This window comes from Schistocerca piceifrons, chromosome 3, assembly GCF_021461385.2.
Source record: "Schistocerca piceifrons isolate TAMUIC-IGC-003096 chromosome 3, iqSchPice1.1, whole genome shotgun sequence".
In the NCBI taxonomy this organism is placed as follows: Eukaryota; Metazoa; Arthropoda; class Insecta; order Orthoptera; family Acrididae; genus Schistocerca; species Schistocerca piceifrons.
The window spans coordinates 626,942,623-626,961,824 of record NC_060140.1 but is presented as its reverse complement, the minus strand read 5'-3'; positions in this window follow the sequence as shown (position 1 = coordinate 626,961,824).

The window sequence follows — 19,202 nt, the reverse complement described above, 5'->3', positions numbered from 1 at the left end:
TTGCAAAATGAAACCAGTTTAAAGCCCGAAGGCTGTCTGTCCCTCTCCCTCCCCCCCCCTCCCCACCGCGCCAAAAAAAACCCTGGGGAGCCTGATGGTACTTGCAAAGGACGGATTGTAGTTGATATATCTCATTTCAGGGTCATTGCTGGTGTTAGGTTACACATCCAGTGTCGTATTACGCGCTTAGGATAATTATAATCAAGGTCAGCCCCACTGCTTTCTCACTGGGAATCACTGGGATTTCATCAGGGTAAAGCTGGATCCACCACACACCTTACGTATGAGGAGTAATTATATTCAAGGTCACGACAAGGTTCAATACTGGTCAAATGGTATAAAACTGGCGAGAAGTCTGTCGACCAATGGGAGCTCATTAAAGTTGTGGGAAACCCCACAGACTAATACAACTGCAGCTGCCACTACCCCCTAACCCTTAAAACTACCTCCGCTGTTTACACCGCTTCTTTCAAGGTCTGTGCATCATTGTAGGAGAGGTTCACTTTTTTAATAAAAACTGACAATAATTGAACAGTGAAGAAATACATAAAAGATGAAAGTGATGTAACAAATTACCTAATAAATTTTTGTCAACAATTTCTTTTCTACAATACACTATTTACAGTAATTTGCTTTTTTATTAAGAATTTTCTCTTTTATTTATAAAGCTATTAGTTACTGTGACGTATACAAATTCTATTTTTCATTTATAAGTATTAGTTGTCGTTCATTAACAATTTTCTTCTATTTACAAGGTTATTTATTTCGGTTACACAGAGTTTTCTTCCTTTTTTCAAAAAACTTCTTTCTTGTATATAATACTTTTCAATTTTTCTTGTTTGTTAATTTTCATAGGTTATTTTGCTTACATATACATGCAATGGCTTTATTGACAAATTAATTTTATGTATGTAATTATGAATATTGGGTACACTAAACGTATAAGAATTTATATACTGCATGTCTCATAATATTTACGTCTAGTGTTTACATTTCAATCATTTATTTTCGATCAACTGTGTGCAACATTTACGTGTAAAACCGACACTATTAGTGTCAGGTGAAAAACAACCACACACACACACACACACACACACACATTCAAATACGTTTAATACTTACATGCACACACAGTGTGTAGTCATGTACATGACATACTATACTTTGGTCATTCAGGCGTGCATATCACACACAACTACGACAAGTAGCTCATCAAATTACTCTGCACATTCTTCCACATACGTCCACTATTTACAAATAAATAAATACACAGCGAAACATTCAATCCCCACTGATGAACCTTTGCAGTGACATGAAACTTCCACTTTCTGGTGTAATGCGGAATGTACCTCATGGTTTCGAAATGTTAACTGGCGCTCCGTATATAGAGTTGTGCCAACGCCCTCGTGTAGGCGCCTCTTGTAATCTTCAGTCATGCGAGCTTTTGAGACCGCAGATGTACACCCTTATCCTATCTCTGGGTGGTACCTGCACCTATCCCGTATGTTTACATTTTTTACCCGAGTCCTACAAATTCTACAACAGGTGACCCTTTCATCTCGTCTGCCATCAGAGTAATAAACCTCTTGTTTTATAGTGTTAATCTAAATGAATTATTGCCTGTATATAGAGACATGACGGATGTTTGTGCATTCGTTCTAATTACGTCATACGGAACAAAGTGCATTGTTTCAAATTAGGTCATGTGGATCAAACTGCCTGTATCCACATAGTGAAGTTGGGATCGGCGGAGTGCAGCTTAGTCAACCGTTAGTGGAATCAATACATGTGGAGTTTGCAGAGGTCCAGTACACATGTACCGATGCAGACAGACTTCATGAACTGCACTGAAACCTTGGCCTTCTCCAAGGCCTAAACTTCTTCATTGAAGGTGGTGAACAGTTAGAAATTTGGGTTGGCGATTTAATCTCTGACACCAAAACGACCCTCTCTCCCCACTGGTAAACCACATGAATTTTGTGGTAATATCTAACTTTTTCCGTTGTTCTTCTGAAAATTGAATTTTTCATTGAGATGTAAAAGTATTTCTCAAAGTTACGCATACCAAGAGCCTTCTGTTCTTTGTTTATATCAGAGTACTCCTTCAGCCAGGAATATTGGTTGAAAGAGATGCTACTTGTGATACTAACAAGTTCCATCCCAACCTGAGACAGTTCTGGAAGATTCTGTAGTGCAGAATACATCGCTAGTTATTTTATAACTTCGTTAACAGCTCCGGGATGGAAACGTGACTAGTTGCTCCACACACAGTAGCAAGTCTCTGTGCTCATCATGCACATGGAAGAGGTATCCCATTTTAGCCTCCAGAAGATATCTCTCCCCAGAAACACCAGGCACACCATGGATCTTATCCCTTCCATCTGAAGTTTCCGCCTCAGTCATGATTTACCCATATACTTTGTTTGCTTCCAAACAAAGACTGCAACTGATGCATCTCTTGTTACTCATCTTCGCTAGCTGGATGCGGAGTGATGAAGTTACTTGAGAATCTCCTGTTCGAAGAAGAGTGGCATGACAACATTGGTCAACAGTTGGATGCTGGCACGTGTTATTATCAATATGTCATCCCACGGAAACGCCTGAGCGTTCTGTTGGAACACAGGATGTAGACTCTATGTGCCCAGGGATACGCTAGGGAACTTCTCCTAAATCTCCGCTTGCAGGTGTACATTGGTGTTCATGTGTAACCTAAAATAATCTTCTGCTGAACTCGCGCCAAAGATTCACCGCGTGCCCGTATTCTGTCCACTACGGTAGTGCCTGGTGATTTGTTGGAAAATGTGGACATATCGGGCAGTGTGGTTTCGTGGGGCTTCTCCATCGAATCCAGATATTCATAAGGAAAGACGCTCTTCTTCGTTACAAGTTGAAATCTTGCAGCGTCGGGATATTAAGTCGAGTGATATGCACATCCTCTCGATGCACCGTCTCAGCAAGTTTCTCATGAGACACGTGTACAAAACGATGCGAACCGTTCAAACAGAAATCACCCTTGTGCTGAACGAGAGAGTGGAAATCATACCTACTGAAATTGTGAAGGCAGCTAGGTATACATTACGGCAGCTGGTGTTTCAAGTTCGAGGCGTTGTGAGCTGCGCCGCGGAACTACCCCATTAGATGAAAATGGTCCCTTTTTGGAACTTATTCTTCTCTGCCCAAGGGCAGCCCGCAAATATGGCACTCAAGTTCTTGCTCAAAGCCTCATTTTCCAGCAAGTCGATCACGGGAGCGTTGTTTGCGATGAATCACATTAGACTACCACGTATGTTTTTCAAGCTAAGCAAGTAATTATCCAGCAGGATTATTCCCAATGTATGATTCGATGATTCGAAATTGTTACTTCAAGAGACATAAGGGCACACACGTTGATATGGTGCCGCATACGATTTTTACGTTGTATGAAGGTCGTACGAGGGCAGTGGGGCCGCCTTCACAACGCACCACAGGAGCTGGGAGACACTCGAAGTCCGTGACACGACTAAGGGACATCACTCCCGGTGGTGGACTTTGTTAAACTTCAAGAACTTTCAGTCTTTGGTGGGCATTTCCACACATACCGTTACCTGGGTCGAGCAGTCAGAGTGACACTTTTCTAGAACCTCACTCTCCGTAAAAGAGTTAGGGCATCGAAGTCAATATATACCTTTCATATTTTCTCGTGCTAAACTGGGAGGAAAGTAAGTGGGACATGTTTCCGATTCACAATTTATGTTCCTCTTTCGCCCTCCGAGAATTGCCAGAAATCTACATCTTTGCGATGTTGATCAGATAATTTGGAAAAGTAGGCGAGTCCACCGACTTTATGCTTTATTTCTTTGTTCTGCACAGTGTGCTTTTGGCCGTCTTCAACTTCATTTTCTGTTTCTCTATCATTGTCATACAGAGCGTGTATGTAAACTGAATAGTGAGGATCCTGCCACTGCCTTTTCATAAGTCCTGTAGTTTTATGGGGAACAAGATGCCTTGGAAACTGTATTGCCTGCGGTCGTCAAATGTTTTATAATATGTTCTCCGATCAGTTTAATGTTCAGGGTAACATCTATTGCTAGCGAGACGTGACCATGCAAAGCAATACTTATCGATAAGGTTCTGGACATTATTGCACGCTTTTTCAGCAACAATATCTTTCGGAAGAGCGATGTAACGGGACCCCCGTATTAAGTGGATCAACTACGCGCGAGTTTACATCGAGGTAGACTACACTGGTGAGCTTCTTACCGGAGGCTCTTTCCAATATCTCGCCCTTCGCTGTATGGTAATGGTGAAATACCACAGCTCACTGACGTATCCGGAGAGCTCTCTCTCCAGAACACTTTGACAGGTATTGACGGAATTGATGGAACAGTCCACGGAAGTACTGTCGGTTCACAGTGTCCAACGGGCACAAAATTTCGGCTACCAGACATGTCGCCATCGTCATGTGCGCTGACAAACTGAGCTCTTGTGGGCGCGTGGCCGGCTAGTATCCCATGCTCCCGGGAGCCGCTCCGTTCCCAGTCCGAGCCCGTGGCCGCGTGTCGTCGTAAGCGGTCGCGGAGACGCTCGCCTCTGCGTCTGCGATGGCGCTGATGTAAGTTCTCTGTCCGTCCGGGTCGCCAGATCGTTTCGTTTGCTGAGTCTTCTTAATTAAACTCAGTACTGGTTCGCAAGCCTCGCTAAGTTTATAGCCACAATCTCGGTCGATGAGATCGTCCCTGGTACATATTTCTACTGTCCCTCTAACGAGGCTGTCCCAGTATTTGGAAATCTGTGCCAATATTCTGGTACGTCCGTACTCCATTCTCCAACAAACAGTGCTCGTTTTAGAATACATCAGTCGAGTGTGTCACCGGTGTTCTCGGCAACGATCTTCGTTGGTTCTACTGTCTGTCTAGTATACGTTTCCCCACACTGATATGGAATCTTGTGTACGCCGGCCTTCCGTAAACCGAGATCGTCTTTGACCCTTCTCAATAGTACTGTGTTTTTAAGCGGGCAGAAGCCAGATTTGCTCGATGGTTCTTCAGTATATGTCGTATTTCTCCTGACAGTGTGGCAGTGTGTAGTATAAAATCAGTGGCTGCCTCTTGGTCCGTGGCTTCTTCCGTCTCCAGAGGCTGTACAGGTGTGGTGGAATGGAGAGCGCACTTAATATGCCATTCTGGTTACCCGTTCTTTCGGAATACAGTTCTGAGGTGTTCCAGCTCCTTGGGAAGTTGGGATGTATGGTGTTCAAATGCGTTCCTTGGGACCAGAACGACGAACATGTCATCCACATAACGGGAAACACACTTGGGTTTCCATTTGGATGAACCAGGGCTCCCTCCTGCAAGTACTCCATATACAAATTCGCGACCACAGGCGAAAGTGGATTGTCCATTACGACTCCTTCCGTTTGTTCATAGTATTCTCCATTAAACAGAAAATACGTGGAGGTAGGAGACACCTAAAAGTGTTGCGGGTCTTCTCGTCTAATTTCTAGCCAATAAGCTGTAGTGGCTCTCGCAGAGGTAGCATGGCGAATAACGAAAGGGCGTCAAAACTCACAAGGATAATGGGGTCTTTCACCCTGAGGTGTCGAGGGTTTTACAAAATTCACAGAATTGTGGATATGATGAGCGCCTTTACTCACAAAGGGCTTAATATTTTCGTCAGGTTTCTGCCAGCTAACATGCATGTGCCCAAATTTTGAAGACAAGTGGGAGCACCATGTCATACAAAGAGGGTCTGCTCGAAGAACTGTAACACCTCAGAGGTGTACTCCGAGAAAACGGGTCCCAGAATGGAAGATTAGTCGTGCTCCTCGCTCCACCACAACAATAAAACCGCGGGTGCGAATCGCGGATGGAGCGGCTCTCGGTGGCAAGGGATATTAGTCGGATACTCGCCCTCAGAAGCTCAGTGCACGTGAAGATGGTGACACGTCTGGTAGCCGAAATATTGTGCCCATTGGCAATACGATTCTGCAGTACACCCGTGGTCTCTGCTTTCTCAGAAAATTAGTTTGAACACTTAGTTCAAGAGCCAACATTTAGCGTAAATGGTTGCGAAAGCATACTTGACCTCTCAGCATCAAATAATCCTGGACAGTTAGGGAGTATCATGACTAATACAGGGTTTAGAGACCAAAAGGCAGTTGCTGCTAGGCTGGATACCGTAAAACTTATAGCCATCAAAAAGAAACGCAAGGCACGTCTATTAAAGAATCTGATAAAATGATCTTAACGCTTTTTTAAAAGACACTCTCCACTCCTTCCGATCTGATCATGTAAGAGTAGAAAAGATGTGGAATGATTTAAAAGAGATAGTATCGACGGCAATTAAGAGATATATACTACTTAAATTAATGAGCGATGATACTGATCTTCCATGGAGCAGAAAACCGGTCAGATCGCTGTTGTACACGCAAAATCCCCAAGACAAGCAAATTTTTGCATAAATTCGAAATATAGCGCGTACTTCAATGCGAGACGCTCTTAATAATTTCCACAATTAAATTCTGTCTGGAAATCTGGCAGAAAACCCAAAGAGATTGTGGACATACTTAAAGCATACCAGTGCCAAGACGTTAGAAATACCTTCACTGCAAGATAACAACGGTGAAGTCACTCACAACAGTGCCACTAAAGCAAAGTCATTTGAAAAGGTTTTCCGAAACTCCATCACCAAAAAGACGAAGTAAGTAATCTTGAATCACAACTAAGAACAACTGCAAAGATGAGAAACACACATATAGATATCCTCGGTGTAACAAAGTAACTTAAATCGCTTAATAAACGGAAGGCCTTCAGTCCAGGTTGTATATCAGTTATGTTCCTTTCAGAGTATTCTGATAAAATAACTCCATATGTAGCAATTATATACAACCGCTCCGTCACAGAAAGATCTGCACCTAAAACAGAAGTAATATCCGTCGTTCCCAAGGAAGTGTTATTGACCCTCTAATGTTCTTTATCTATATTAACGACTTAGCAGACAATCTGAGTAGCCCTCCTAGATTATTTGCAGATGATGCGATCATTTACCGTCTCTAAAGTTATCAGATGACCAAAACTAATTGCAATATGATTTTCATAAGATATCTTTATGATGCGAAATGTGGCAATTGACCCGGAGTAAAGAAACGTTCGATGTTATTCACATGAATAATAAAATAAATCTGTTACATTTCGAATTCGCTATAAGCCACGCAAATCTGAAGGCTGTAAATTCAACTAAATACTTATGAATTACAATTACAAATAACCTAAACTCGAACGATGACATATGTAATGTTGTGGGTAGAGCAAACCAAAGACTGCGATTCATTGGCAGAACACTTAGAACGTGCAACATGTCTACTAAAGAGACTGCTTACACCACGCTTGCCCGTCCTATTCTGGAGAATTGCTGTGCTGTGCATCAGGTGGGACTGACGAATGATATCTAAAAAGTACAAAGAAGAGGCAGCTCGTTTTGTATTATCGCGAAATAGGGGAGATAGTGTCACAGACATGACACGTGAATTGGAATGGCACTCATTAAAACACAGGCGCCTTTCTGTACGACGGGAGCTTCTCATGAAATATCAATCACCAGTTTTCTCCCCCGAGTGTGAAAACAATCTGTTCGCACCCATCGACAGAGGGAGAAATGATCATCACGATAAAGTAAGAGAAATCCTGGCTAGCACAGAAGGATTTAAGTGCTCATATTTCTCGCGCGCCGTTGGAGAGTGGAACGGTAGAGGGACAGCTTGAAGGTTGTTCATTGAACCCTCTGATAGGCACTTTATTGTGACTAGGAGAGTAATCAGGTAGATGTAGATGACCTTGTCAATGCAGGCAAGAGAGATCATGTCGAAAAATGTGCCACCTACATTAGAGTAGTCCAATGTTGTCGTAGGACTTATTTAGTGATACTTCTTAATTCATAAAGCTTCACCCACAGCCGTATGTTTTGGTTTATTTTATTTTATATCGCAAATGCTACCAGTTTGGCAACTCACTATTGCCATCTTCATGCCCCATACGCTATTATCGTATTAACCATCTTATCGAATGGTGCCATAAAACTGGAATCGTAAATTCGATCTTTATGCCAGCATGATGTAGATTCAGTCATTGTCACCCTTTCACAGAAACCTGTGGCATAACGATTGAATTTACGATTCCAATTTTATGGCACCGTTCGACAAGATTGTTAATACGATAATAGCGTGTGGGGCCTGAAGATGGTCAATGGTGAGTTGCCGAAACTGGTAGCATTTGAGATATAAAATAAAATAAAGCAAAACATACGGCTGTTAGTAACGTTTTTTGAATCAAGAAATGCGTACCAGCCTATGTCTCCCAGGCCACAATGGAGCGACAGAGACTGTTTTGTGATATGTCGCATTGGAGATGGCGGTGCTACTACACGACCGAACGTAACGTTCCGGCGATGCTCCAAGTCGACGTTGTTCACGAGCTGGGTCAGGACAGAGAATGTGGCCCAGACCTCAGCAAAAAGGCTGGATGGAGGTGTTAAGCTGCACCACGATGATGGACCGGCCTGGGATTTCCACTGCCTGGGCTGCATCCCAGATGAGAGTCCGAGCTGCTGCTCGTCCGGTCATAGGTGCGTCGACGACGCGCTGGGCTTTGGCACATCCAGCTGCGAGTAAATCGTTGATGATTGATCGGAATGAGGCCCGTATAGCCGCAGAGACGTTCTCATCGACTGCGCGTCCTGCAAGGCACGTCTGGTCGCAGATGCAGCATCATTATCGACGACGGCTCAATTTCTGCAGGAGGTAGCCCGCCTAGTAATATCTCTTCTATTTCACCTGCACGTGAAGAATAAAGTGTATTGAGTATCATGTGTGAGAAAATGAAGACGTGTGTAGGCGTCTACAGTGATTCTCCTCAGGTTCTAAATTTTCCGTGTTCGAATCGTTCGACCGTAAATTTTTGGCTGGTCTCTCCAGAAATATTCCGTCCAACACAGCTTGCGGATCGATGACTGTCCCTTTGCTCATGATATCGAGGTCCCCTAGAAACACGAAAGATGGCTTCAAATGGCTCTGAGCACTATGGGACTTAACAGCTATAGTCATCAGTCATCAGAATGGAAGGGTCAATTGTTCTAAAGATAGAACAAAACTCAAAAGAGAACCTGAACGTGAAAACAACCATATATCAAATGACTTCATCTTACAAGAACTCAGAACCGCAATTCAGAAATGCAAAAATGGTAAAGCGCCTGGTCTAGACGACCTAATGATTGAGCAAATTAAACATTTTGGTCCCATCACGGAAAGATGGCTTCTGCAATTCTATAATGGTTGTCTGAAGCGGAAACAGATCCCTGCCATCTGGAGGAAAACTAAAGTTATTCCCTTACTAAAACCTGGAAAGGGTGCAGCTGATCCCAAGAACTACCGACCGATTTCGCTCCTTTGCCATTTGTATAAAATCTATGAAAGAATGTTGCTAAATAGACTCACTCCCATTGTTGAAAAACAAGTCATACCTCAACAAGCAGGTTTCCGACCTGGAAAGAATTGTACAGCACAAGTCCTTAATCTGACTGAACATATTGAAGAGGGATATGAAAAAGGATACATTTCCGGGGCTGTCTTCGTGGATCTCACAGCAGCATATGACACCATTCAACACCGACAATTATTGCACAAAGTCTACTACATCACTAGAGACATTAATTTCACCAGAACTGTGCAGACACTTTTGGAAAACCGGCGATTCTATGTGGAGTTCCAAGGAAGAAAGAGTAGATGGAGAAGTCAAAGGAATGGCTTGCCTCAGGGTAGTGTCCTTTCCCCCATATTGTTCAACATATTTACAAATGACCAGCCTCAACCTTCTCTTACAAAGAGTTTCATCTATGCAGATGATCTTGCCTTAGTCACACAAGCCAGAGATTTTGACACAGTAGAAAACCAGCTTACTGTTGCTCTCAAGGACCTATCTGAGTACTACAGAGTCAATAACTTAAGACCGAACCCTGCTAAAACTCAAGTTTGTGCTTTCCACCTACGCAATCGAGAGGCCTATAGAAAACTTACAGTGTTTTGGGAAGATCAAGAGCTTGAACATTGTTTCTACCCCAAATATCTGGGTGTCACCTTAGATCGAACGTTGACCTACAGAAAACACTGCACTAACACCAAGCAGAAAGTTGCTGCTCGTAACAACATCCTGCGGAAGCTCACTGGCAGCGTTTGGGGTGCAGATCCCAAACTACTAAGAACATCAGCCTTGGCCTTGTGTTATTCCGCAGCTGAATACGCATGTCCTGTATGGTACAAGTCATCTCATGCAAAGCAGGTTGATGTGGCCCTGAACGAAACCTGCAGGACAGTAACGGGATGCCTCAAAGCTACACCTATTGATAAACTCCATAAACTAGCAGGTATTGCTCCTCCAGACATAAGGCGTGAAGTCGCAGCCAAACTTGAGAGACATAAAGCAGATCATAACACCGATCACCTGCTACATGGATACCAGCTACCAATTAGTAGACTCAAATCTAGGAGGAGCTTCATGAGAACTACTACACCCCTCACCGGTCGGACTGGAGCAGCCAGACTATCTCAGTGGACAGCAAAATCTGACAGTAACGATTGGATGACTCCTTCTGAGACCCTTCCTCCTGGTGGAAATCAAGTCTGGACAGTGTGGAAGTCTCTAAATCGGCTCAGGAGTGGCGTCGGACGAACTAAGGACAATCTGTTTAAATGGGGCTTCATGAAGGAATCTTCCACCTTGTGTGACTGCGGAGAAGAACAGACAACCAAACATTTAATTAACTGTCCTAGATGTCCTGTATCATGTTCCACACAAGAGCTTGTTGATGTTTCAGACAATGCTGCTGCCGTTGCACAATTTTGGGCTAATACCGTTTAGTTTGTTCTTTTATGATTTGACCTGATTTGTTATATTGTATATATTGTAAATATTGTTGTAATGTTTTTGACTCGAAATAAATAAATAAATCAGTCCCCTAGAACTTAGAACTACTTATACCTAACTAACCTAAGGACAGCACACAACACCCAGTCATCACGAGGCAGAGAAAATCCCTGACCCCGCCGGGAACCGAACCCGGGAACCCGGGCGTGGGAAGCGAGAACGCTACCGCACGACCACGAGCTGCGGACCACGAAAGATGACATCACATTATAATGTAAGCAGCGTGTTTTCTTCTGTATAATTATTGTTGTAAAAGAAGAGAAGAAAGAAGTCCTACTCACATGTTCCTCGATGACCGGTGTCATCTCCCACGAAGTAATGCTGCAAAATGGGTATGGATTTACATTCATGGGCTGCGGTTTTTATTCGTTCACTCTAGCATCAACATCGAGTGCACATACAAAAATATAAGAGCACATCGCGCTATAAAGGCAAGCAACAGCTTTGGTTATTATTATTGTAGGCGAATGAGAATAACTACTAAACACGTATTCGTTCCTCGACGACTGGCGCGATCATCTATGAGTTAACAGCGGAGTAAGGAGTCGGCTTGAATACGGAGATCTTCGGCTGAGTTATTCGCACATCATTATCATCATCAACATCGTCAGATGCAATAGGCGAGAGCGACGTTTTTACAATAATGCTTGCAAGACTCGGCGGTGGCATCGCATGCATCCGCATGGGTTTGATTCCATTGCGTTGAAGAATTTTACGGCAGACAGAAGCAAAAAGCATAAAGTTTGATAAATCAATTAATCACACACACACACACACACACACACACACACACACACATACACACAAACATACAGAGGGAGAGGAGGTACAATGAAAGGGTACTTACAGTCATATATTCGAGATTTATCCAGCTTCTATCCTGTGGAATGCTAAGAAACCTCAACCGATCCTCAAGAGCATCGCCGCTCTTCAGGGATGGCTGCATACTGCCATTTGAGCAGAAGAAAGAGAAGAACAAATAAGTCTTCAGATTGCTGTTAAAAGAAGAAATAAGCGCTCAAAAAACTATAAAATGGAAATAAATCATCACCACACAGCTATAAAATCGTCCGATGCCTATATGGCCCCTATTAGCGACATCAGCTTCACCAGTATTACATCGCTTCGTAGTGCACAGAACGTTGACAAACTGTACGACGGAAGCCAAAATGAACGAGGTGGATAACACATCTTACTTAGGAGCGTTAGAGGATAAACTACTCAGTGGCAATGAAGGGAATGCTGTGGTGGCTACTGTTGAGCAGTACTAGAGAACAGCAGGGGGGCAACATGGACGCTGCCCCCACATTCCATTGTTGCCAGATGTAAACAAGATGGTGGTGATGACGTCATCCAAGATGGCGTCGTGTAGACTTGGTAAAAGCGCTTGATGTCATCCAAGATGGCGGATTTTGAAGGGCGATAGGTCAATTGGACTACCTCCACTAACCTAACCCATAAAAAATGGCGCCAAGTTCAAATTCCAACAGGATAATGCGTCACACCCCTGTTAACTCTACTAAGCAAGGAAAATGGCGGGAAAAAAGGACTTGTCTTTATTATTTAACCAATTACAAGCAGGTGTGTTAGCCACTGAGTCTGGACTCCTACTGACTTAGTTCATATCGCTGCCACCAGAGAGCGCCACTGTTGAAGTCAGATCATGAAGCAAGTTTCGTTATTCAAGATGGCTGCACCCAGCGTATCCACCACGTGGTGTGGGTCTACCCCATATCGGCGCCACCAGAGGACGCCACCGAAACTTTGGGTGATGACTCAAGATCGTCAGCTTCCTCTCTCGCACTGCGCCAGCGGTCCCTAAGCACAAGATGCTGATGTCACAGCTCCCCAGCCTGGACTTTTATACTCACGCCAGACAGTCTTCTGTAAATATTCTAACTAATGTAACATACACATCGCTCATCTCATGTACCTAACAACCTATGTATTTAATTCCTTTTAAATTTTAATCACATTCAATAACGCAATTTACAATTTCAATCTTCAATGATCAAAAAACAAGTTCCACAATTTCACACTATCAGAGCGGTGTACATTCATGAGCTAGCAACCCCACCCCAAGAATGCTGCACTCCTATTGGCTACTGCATTAGACACGTGATTCGACTTCATACAACCTAGGACTTGTAATCAATTTTCGCGAATTCCACACCCACCTGGTCTTAAAATCAAATAGTAAAAGTCTCCACCACTATACGCAACCGACCCACAAATCCGCCTACCAGCCCATGTTGTCGGGCTAACCTGTTCTAATGTGCATAGTTCATGACTTAATCAAAGATGGTGGTGCGAAATGGCGGGAAAACCGATCTAACCACAAGTCTTTATTTCACAGGCGATGTCTCCACCACGAGATTTACTGTCCAACTGACAAAGTACACATTATTTCCATCAGATAATAGTGTCATCCCTCCTATGATCTAATCCCATATACTCTTCTGTACAGGTTAAAATTATGCTAAAATTACTCAGGCTGCACCACTTTGCTGGGAAGTGTAAGGAAGAAGTCCACTCTGTTACTTCCAAAAATTTTATTTAGGGATCGAATATGTTATTCAAACTCAGGCAAAACACTCTCCATATTATCGTTGGACTCACATTAGACACTCTGCAGACACACAAACAACTCCTAATTGATTCAAATAATTTAATTGCAGACATTCACACTCCTCCTACATAATTCAGCACAGTTATGTCTAGACACGCTCAGTACTCGTAAACTGTCCAAATAACTCATAGCACAGCCTACACACCTGCTCTAGAAATAATGCAATCAACACACGCAAGTCCAGTAGAACGCACAGTCGGCTAAACGACGTGGCGCGGCTGCCAGATGTCAAACCACGCCCAGGCCCCGCCGGGGTCCAGCAAGCGGCCACATCGCTTCCATACTTAATTTCTGAGAAACGCCTATCGCTATATGTGTTCATCTAGACGCCTATCGGAAGGGCGGGAAGACATATTTACAGACCGCAAACGCTAGAATCTCGTGCGCGCACATTTGCGATCGACGCGGCCGTCAGCTGTCAAACCACACACAGACGTCAGTTCATGACCGCGCTCCATCACAGCACCAAGCCGCGGCCGCCGAACACGGGGAAAAGTCAGCTCTATACCATCACCATTATGCTGACGTCACAGAATTCCAAGGGGCAGCCCCCATATGCGAGACACCTCCTAGCAGCAGATGTCTTAACCGCTTATGACACAATAGGACACCGCGCATTGCTCCTAGCGTGACGTGACAAACCCTTTTACCTAAACATAACTACACAGCCCTGCTCTCAATTCGTCCTAAAACGTAAGCGTCGCTACTCGCCATCTAAAACATTCTCAATATTATTATTGCTTCATAATGCTATCTCCACCTAATTCTATAGTTCCCAGAAATAATTAACGCTCGCTTTCTTAATCTCGCACCTTAAGAGCGGAAATTCTTCTCCTAACAGAACCATTTTACCAAAATAATATCCGATTCACTCGTCCCACCGTACCTAACCTGACATCCTTCGTACTCTAAACATACGCAAACGTCCTCAACCACCGAGCGAGGTGGCGTAGTGGTTAAATACTGGACTCGCATTCGGGAGGACGACGGTTCAATCCCGCGTCCGGCCATCCTGATTTAGGTATTCCGTGATATCCCTAAAATCGCTCCAGGCAAATGCCTGGATGGTTCCTTTGATAGGGCACGGCCGATTTTCTTCTCAGTCCTTCCCTAATCCGATGAGACCGATGGCCTCGCTGTCTGGTCTCCTTCCCAAACAACACAACCCCCCCCCCCCCCCCAACCACCAATAAATTTCACCCCCATTTTTCACGTCCTCAACCATATCTTGACGCTCATATATCAACCACAAACCATGTCAATGAAATTGAATTGAGAGCGCGATCGTAACATTTAATTGTAAACATAATGAAAAACATATATGCGACCAGATTTCCGGAGTGAATCCGTGTATGAAAAGTCCGTGGTGGTAGTGGTTCAAGTTTTCAGTTAACAGCAGCATACGTGCAATTGTAGAGGCCTCTTGGACTGTAGCAAGGTATATGAGTTCACTTTGCTCTGGTCTAGACGGTCACATAACGAACTAATACTTAGTATGTGCTGAGTGGCTTTCGTGATCAAGTGGAACTTTGAGAAGATGGTATGGTTGCGATGGAGTGTTATTCCCACCCATGTAAATTGTTCTGTTGACTGTTTGTGCACATTTCACGTCCTTATTTAGTTGAAAGAAGATCGAATGTGGTTTGTAGAAGATACGTTGGCCTGTTCGCTAGACATGGGAAGGACCTTAGTTGGCATGTAAATCATATGGTGGTGTACGTGATTAGGCAATCGTTGGAGAGCAGATATAGAGAGAATAAACGTCAGCAGGTTCTTCCGGGGGATGACTGGAGGGCTATTTAGATGGACAGATATCTGACTTTGACGTGCCACCGGAAGCGCTCCGACGCTACCTTTGTAGGGTGTGATGGAATATGTGATACTTGCGTTTGATGGTAGTTTGAAAGCGTTTTTTATATGCAAAGAGTGTTTATGGATTGATTCCTCTTTTTCTCGACGTTTTGTTTAACGGCTGTCAGCGTTAGAGATGAATATATTTTGACGATTTAGTAGTGGTTTTGGTGGTTATTGTATTCAGAACTGCAATATTCAAACTCATGTCCTTGATGGGAACGTCATGTAATTGAGTAAGAGTGTTTAGGTATTTTACGATATGTGTGGCAATTGGTGATGTTTAGTTGCCGGTGCAATTTAGCGATCAGTGTAAAAATAGTTGTTTGCTGTTGAATGTCACGTCTGCAGAAAGAAATGAAGGCGGACGTTGCTTCCACACCAGATGTATGAGTACTTAGATAAAAGCAAAAGATAATGCTTGATTCATGCTCTGTGTTCGGATGTAGGAGTCTCTAAACGGCGGCGTGAACGAATGCTTATGTTGCAAGCATGAAATCTAATGAGTGTTGGAAACAGTGCCGCATTAGAACATCGAGGACGAGCGAATTCCCGTTTTCCTCGTTGTTTTATTGATTATGATGATCATTACAGTACACAAGCGCACATCGATGAGGTTTTCACAAGCATTACGTCCGCTCGTCTGGTATTCATTATCACGGATAGCACTCGACCTGTGTGCATGATAAAGCTTGTTTGGCTTATGTTGTATAATGACTAGAGAGGATGAGTTTGTATACTATCGTGAGTAACGTAGGGATTAAGCAAATTGATAATGGCGCGATACTTTTTCTGTGGAAAATTAAGCGCTCTACAGATACTGGTATTCGTCCACGAACGACAACAGTCAAGAGTAGAAATTACGTGTAAATCGAGCACTGACAGACCGTTTCGGCAATGGTAATATTATTTAATTGTAGTTTGAAATGGTAAATATGGTCCTGGCTTACAGTATTCTTGTGAGTGTGGTATGTATTTGATGATGTGCATACAAGATTGCGGGTTTCACTGTTATTGGGTTTTTGCCGTCTGTGTAAAAATAATTTATCCGCTGAAAGAAAAGGTGAATGGAGTTTCGATAGAGGTGGCATTTTTAAACCGATGTGTAAATTCGATAAGAGCGAATGAGAATGCTAGATTGACAGATCGACATATTTTGTAGTGTGATATATGAGCGTAAAGATAGGATCGAAGACGTTTGCATATGTTGGGAGTAGGAAGGGTATCAGCTTAGGTGCGGTGGGACAAGTGAACAGGATCTTATTTTGGTAAAGAGGGTCTGTTAGGAAAGGAATTTCCGCTCTTAGAGTGAGAGATTAAGTAAGCGAGCGTTAACTATTTCTGGAAACTATAGAATTAGGTGGTGGTTGCCTTGTGAAGTAAGAGTAATACTGTGAATGTTATAGATGGCGAGTCGCGGCGCATACGTTTCACGACGAGGTTGTGTTGTTATGTTTAGGTAAAAGGGTGCGTCATGTCACGCTAGGAGTAATGTGCGGTGTGCTATTGTCTCATAAGCGGTTAAGACATCTGCTGCTACGAGGTGTCTCGCATATGGGAGCTGCCCCTTGGAATTCTGTGACGTCAGTATAATGGTGATGGTATACTGCAGACTTTCGCCTGCGTTAGGCGGCCGCGGCTTGGTGCTGTGATGGAGCACGGTCACGAACTGACGTCTGTGTGTGGTTTGACAGCTGACGGCGGCATCGACCGCGAATGCGCGCGCACGAGATTCTAGCGTTTGCGCTCTGTAAATATGTATTCACTCCCTTCCGATAGGCGTCTTGGTTAACACGTATTGCGATAGGAATTTCTCAGAAATGAAGTATGAAAGCGATGTGGCCGCTTGCTGGACCCGGGAGGGGGACTGTGTGTCGTTTGACATCTGACGGCCGCGCCACATCGTTAAGCTTTATGTGCGTTCTGCTGGACCGGGTGTGGCATGCTTGCGTGTGTTGATTGCATTATTTCTAGAGCAAGTGTGTAGGCTGTGCTATGAGCTATTTGGACAGTTTACGAGTACTGAGCGTGTCTAGACATAACTGTGTTGAATTATTTGGGAGGAGTGTGAACGTCTGAAATTAAGTTATTAGCACAAATTAGGAGTAGTTTGCTTGTCTGTAGAGTGTGTATCGTGAGTGTACGATAAGATGGAGAGTGTTTTGCCTCAGTGTTATAAATATATTAGATCTCTAAATAATATGTTCGGATGTAAATAGAGTGGACTCCTTCCTTACTCTCCCCTGCAAAGTAGCGCAGCCTGAGTAATTTTAGCACAATTCCCACCCCTACAGACCACCATCTTGGATTAGGTTACAGGAGGAATGACCGTAGGATCTGATGGCAATAATGTGTACTATGTCAGTTGGACAGTAAATCTCGCGGTGGAGACATCGCCTGTAAAATATAGACTTCTGTTCATATCTGTTTTCCCGCCATTTTGCACGACCATCTTTCATTAAGTCATGAACTATGCACATTAGTACATGTTAGAGCACATTAGCCCGATAACAGGGATGCGGCAGTCAGTTGAGGATAGTGGTGGAGACTTTAACTATTTGATTCCAAAACCAGGTGGGTGTGGCATTCGCGAAAATTGATTACAAGTCCTAGGTTGTGTCAAGTCGAATCACGTGACTAATGCTGTAGCCAATAGGAGCGCTGCATTCATGGGGTGGGGGTATCTAGGTCATGAATGAACACCGCTCTCATAGTGTGAAAACGTGGAACTTCTCTTTTGATCATTGAACATTGAAATTGTAATCTGAATTATAGTATATTTTTAAAATTTAAATGGAATTAGGTACTTAAGTACTTATGTACATTGTTAGGTACATTATATGAGCGATGTGCCTGTTACATTAGTTCGAATATTTACGGAAGACTGTCTGGCGTGAATATAAAGGTCCTGGCTGGGGAGTTGTGACATCAACGTTCTCGCGCACAGCGACCGCTGGGGCGGTACGAGAGAGAAAGCTGACGATCTTGAGTCATCACCCATCATCGTGGTGGCGTCCTCCGGTAGCGCCGATATGAAACACACCCACACCACGTGGTGGATTCACTGGGTGCTGCTTGAATTTGGTTAAATAATAAAGATAAGTCCTTTTTCCCGCCATTTTCCTTGCTTAGTAGAGATAACAGGGTTGTGACACATTTTCCTGTTGGAATTTGAAAAAAAATGGTTCAAATGGCTCTGAGCACTATGGGACTCAACTGCTGAGGTCATTAGTCCCCTAGAACTTAGAACTAGTTAAACCTAACTAACCTAAGGACATCACAAACATCCATGCCCGAGGCAGGATTCGAACCTGCGACCGTAGCGGTCTTGCGGTTCCAGACTGCAGCGCCTTTAACCGCACGGCCACTTCGGCCGGCTGTTGGAATTTGAACTTGGCGCCATTTCTTTTGGGGGAGGCGTTAGGTTAGTGGATGTAGTCCAATCTTCCCGCCAAAATCCACCATTCAGGATGACGTCATGCGCTCTTGCCTAGTCCACACGATGCCATCTTGGATGACGTCATCCCCGCCATCTTGGATACATCTGGCAACAATGAAATGTGGGGCAGCGTCCTTTTTACCCCCTTCTGAGAATTACTCCAGCCACTATCGTACATAGAAGATGAAGGGAATGCTGCGACCATTACTATAGAGAAGCACCAAAGAAAGGCTTTGACAGTTCTTGCATTAACGAATGAATATGGAGATAGGTTCTGAGATGCAACAAAGAATGATTTCAATCACACACTGGTAGATATTTAATCCAGTCA